Source organism: Ranitomeya variabilis, chromosome 4 (assembly GCF_051348905.1).
Source record: "Ranitomeya variabilis isolate aRanVar5 chromosome 4, aRanVar5.hap1, whole genome shotgun sequence".
In the NCBI taxonomy this organism is placed as follows: Eukaryota; Metazoa; Chordata; class Amphibia; order Anura; family Dendrobatidae; genus Ranitomeya; species Ranitomeya variabilis.
Window position 1 is genome coordinate 346,969,891 of NC_135235.1, and position 4,832 is coordinate 346,974,722.

Consider the following 4,832-nt stretch of genomic DNA (forward strand, 5'->3'; position numbering starts at 1 on the left):
GATCTAGTCGGTTACCCGTTGATCTGGACATGGGGGTCCTAGTACCCGAAGATACCTCGCCGGATGCGGATTGGGATGCAGAAAGGCAGCGAAGGTACCGCGAAGTACAAGAGAGTGTAGAAAGAAGTCTCGCCCAGGCTAGGCAGAAGCAAGAAAGGGACTACAACCAACACGCCCCTGCGATTCCCCTGTCACCTGGTGAGCAAGTACTTAAACGAAAGAGGAGATTACACAAGCTTGATGACCAAAGGGAAGCAGAACCGTATACCATCCTGCCATCCGACTTCGACAACACAAAGGTCTGTCTCATCAGCAAGGACAGGGGAGAGACTTCGACAGCGGTATTCAGGGATCACCTTAAGGTCTGCCCCGATAAGTTAAAAGAGAGGGGCACGGCCCCTGAAATCTCCCCGCCGGTAGAAAAGGAGAAGATGTTCCATACTGTCCTTGGTGACTTTCCCCAGTCCTGGACTCAGATAAGTGCACACGTACAAGAAAAATTTATGTTTGCAGGTGAAAGTTTATTTCTAGTGGTTGTGAAATCAAGCGACTGGTCAATAACGTTTCGGCTAATACATAGCCTTGGTCACAACGTCGCTGCAAAAAACATAAAGATACAGCTATTTACAATCTAATATTTACAATAACAAATAAAATCATATAATACACATCATATGCATGGTTACTTGGTGCAATTCATGTACAGAGATATGGCTCTGTAGGACTGTGTAACGAAGTATACTAAAGTTGAAGTCATTTAAAACCGAGGGTTATCTATAGAGCAAGGGAATGAAAGAAGGGGTTCCATGATGGGATGACATAGGTTGACATCGAATAGTATATGACAGCCTGGTATTAGATGTATACTACAATCCAAGAGTGGTAATGGATGCTATCCGAATCTAAAGGTGCATGCAAGAAAGAAGGAGAGGGGAAGCCCACCTAGTATGCAGAATAAAGTCTCAATTCAGGGTTGAACAGGTACTGATGAGGGATTATGTCCTGTGGGAATGAAGAGTCAAGGCAATGGGGTGAATGTGACTGCTAATGTTAGGCTCTGCTGAATAGTGCTATAGATTATTACCATGTAGTTTCCATGGAAACCCCAGTGGTTGAGGCTGAAGGATTGCTCCTTAGGAAAATCCAGTGGATGGCAGTCACGTACCCAAAGCCTGTGGAAAATTATCATAATGAGGACATGTCTTGTGGATGCCATGCTCAAGTAAGGCTTGGAAAGCATCTGACCTGTGCAAATATGGAGTCCAGGATTGACAATGCTTTAGAAGGTACTCCAAAGGTTGCGACGCCCCTGCGTATTTAATTATCAGACAAGGTGGCAATATAAGATATATGTTGTGAACAGCTGATATGAGATAGATAGAATCTAAGAATACTCATCTGTTGAAGACGATATGTGTCCACGAGAGGCCTGTCAGTATGTTACTGACATAGTGAAAGAGCCCTCTGGGGTCTGCTCAGCGTCTGGCGGTGATGTGTAGAGATCCTGACACAGTCCGTGTCTAGGTATGTACTGGCGCTGGCGTCTGGGCTCCCCAATAGGTCCGGTGCTGACACTCCTGTGTCCTAGCGGTATGGACCATGTGGTGCTGTCTCCATGGTCGGCGCTTAGTTATAAAGCGCCAGAGGGACATGGGACCGGAAGTGTTAGTGAACGCCGGCGCCTGCGCACTGGGATGGAGTCCATTCTCAGTAAGAGAGGTGCCGGTGACATCTGCGCGTGCGCACATCCGGTTTGCAGAGCCGGAGTGTACGAGAAGTATTAGAAGACATGGCGCATGCGTGTGTAAGGGCAGGAGGCTGAGCGGGACCATATCATGTTATATTAATGCGGGGGTGCCATGTACGGATGTTGCACAGGTTGGAAAGATAGGTGTCTTTATGTGGTGGCAACGAGTCCTACAGTGAAGCCTGTATAGTATTTAGATAAGTCATGTTCCATCCGGAACATGGTGAATGATACAATACGTACGTAGGTAGGTAAACGAGATGGTTAAATGGAACCAAACCCAGCTGAATGGCATGACACAGATTGGTGTAGTTAAACATTTACAACGGTAACTGAATCATCATTATAATATAATAGAAACCTATGAGTACCACTTTTTCTGGGGAGGCAAGCTGGAAGAATACAATAACTGTAAATGTGGTACATAGTGGTATAAAATAAACTGAGTAGGAGTCCAAACCATAGGAGCAAAAGGAAACTTAGAAGGGAATAAGCATAACTGAAGGAAACTTAGAAAACTGAAGGAAACTTAGAAAAATTCTGCACTAAGGTGGGGAATCTTACCAACTCCACAAAGAGGATTGCTGAGTGGTTGCGTGCAACTATTCAGTGGGTCTATGGAAGAAAAAGGTATCATGTTAGCCAGTCAATTTCACGATTAAGTCCGTTAGGGCTGAGTGTGTCCAACGTATAAATCCAGTATGTTTCGCGTTGTCTCAACATCTGGATGTGGTTACCACCCCGTCTTGGTCTGTGTACTTTTTCTAACACCTGGAAACGGAGTTGCGATATGTTGTGCCTGGCCTCTTTAAAGTGTGCTGGTAGTGGTAACCAGGTTTTTCCACATCTAATTGTAGATTTGTGGCTTATGATCCTATCTCTGATGGTTTGAATTGTTTCGCCTACATACAGTAAGCCACACGGGCATTTAATGATATATACCACATAGTTTGACTCACACGTATGGTAGTCCCTGATTGGATACGATTTACCCGTCCGGGGATGGACCACCTCACTCCCTTTGATGATGTTTGAACAACATGTGCAGCTCAGGCATGGGAATGTGCCCCTTCTGGTTTGTCCACTAAGTGTGCGGGTCATGGTTTGTTTAGAGGAGCCTAAGTCGGCCCTGACCAGTTTGTCCTTTAAATTGGGTGGTCTACGTAAGCACATCAGGGGGGGATTTTTGAAAATCGCTATTTTGGGGTATGCCCTAGCAAGAAGTGGCCACTGTTTGTGGATCAAGTTGTGGACTCTCTGCATGGATGGATGGTGCCCATGGACGAAAGGAAGCCTAGATGGTTTGGGAACCGGGGTCAAAGGGGAGTTGGTTACCGATAGAGCTTTGGTCATCTCTGTAGTGAGAAGTGTGCCCGGATAATTCCTGTCCTCAAATTTTTTGGACATCTCATGTAGTCTGGATTGTCTGATGGTGGGGTCAGATACTATTCTGGAGACCCTTTTGAACTGAGATCGAGGGAGACTGTTTCTGGTGGATTTTGGGTGGCAGCTGTTATATAATAAAAGATTATTTCGGTCCGTGGGTTTAGTATAGATGTCAGTGGTGAGGGTGCCACTGGCATCTTTGCAAACTTTGGTGTCTAGGAACGTGATTGCCTCCATATCATGAGAGATAGAGAATTTGAGTTCCGGTCGGACTTCATTAATGGTGTTGTAAAATGCTGTTAGGGAACTATGGTCCCCCAGCCATATGCAAAAAATATCGTCTATGTAACGATACCATTGACGGGCGAACTGTTGGAATAATGTGTTGGTATAGATGAAGTCCTTTTCGAACCGGTCCATATACAGGTTAGCATAGGCGGGCGCCATGTTGGAGCCCATGGCGGTGCCGCATGTTTGAACGTAGAAGTCGTCACCAAAGAGAAAGTAGTTTTCCCTGAGGACCAAATTGAGTAATTCAAGACAGAGTTCTTGTGAACGTGTGTCCATTCCTGCTTCAGATAATGTAAGGGAAACCGCCTCTATGCCTGTGTTGTGTTTGATAGAGGTATATAGACTGTTGACATCGAAAGTGCATAAAATGCTGTCAATCGGGACAGAGTTGATGTCCTGAATCTTATTAAGAAAGTCACTCGTGTCGAGGATGAAGGATTTGGTTTTGTGGGTATGCGGCGTGAGTATTTTCTCCAAGTAGATGGATATGGGATTAAGAATTGAGTCAGTGGATGCCACAATAGGGCGTCCAGGAGGATTTTGTAAATTTTTATGAATTTTTGGGAGAATGTAAATTACTGGTGTTATCGGATGGTTATTGATCAGGAATGTTTTAGTTTTAGCGTCAATAGTATGTGAGTGTTTCGTTAGGATACTGTCAATCTTTCGTCGAATGTTGTAAACTGGGTCTGATTGGATTTTTTTATATGTGGTGGTATCTGCTAGTTGTTTCTCGATCTCAGCTGTGTAGTTGCTTTTGTTCATCACTACCGTGGCCCCACCCTTATCTGCCGGTTTGATAACAATATGTTTGTTTTCCTTGAGTGCAGTCAGTGCTTGTTTTTCAAGGGGTGTCAGGTTATGTCGAATTGGAAGAAAACCTAGGCGTTGGTCACGGATTGTTTCCTTAATGTCTCTGTCTAAGAGAGTTATGAAGGTCTCGACCGCGTGGTTGGTTTTAGGGGGCATGAACTTGCTGGGGTTCCTAAGCCCCAATGAGTCTAACGTCATAGGTGGCCCCCTGTCTCTGTCTGGTACTGCGCCTAGTGTATTCCCAGTGGAGTGAGGACTATCCTCAAAATGTATTTTGAGACGTATACTGCGGTAAAAACTCTGTAAGTCCTTTTCTAACTGAAAACAATCCCATCTAGGAGTTGGGCAGAAGGACAGACCCTTATTAAGCACCCTTAGCTCAAGGGGGGAGAGAGAATAGTCGGAGATATTTACTACCAGGTTTGGACCCCTACCTGTGACCGGAGAGTCATCTGGCGTTCTCGATCCTTTCCTTCTCGACCTCCTGGTGCGCGACCGCTTTGGCCTAAAAAAGCCGCTTTTGCTGTAGTTCCACCGACGTCGCTTCCGGACCCAGGAGAGGATCCCCCGGCCGGTGAGGAGTCCCCGGAGGCTG

At 45.6% G+C, this 4,832-nt stretch overlaps 1 long non-coding RNA gene across 1 annotated transcript; it reads right to left on the minus strand.

The window, feature by feature from the left end:
- Positions 1-533: 533 nt before the first annotated feature.
- Positions 534-4,832, minus strand: LOC143768922 (uncharacterized). Its single transcript, XR_013214119.1, has 3 exons — positions 4,672-4,832; positions 2,312-2,362; positions 534-597 (listed from the first exon to the last, which is right to left on the minus strand). It is a non-coding gene; the product is annotated as an uncharacterized LOC143768922 (long non-coding RNA).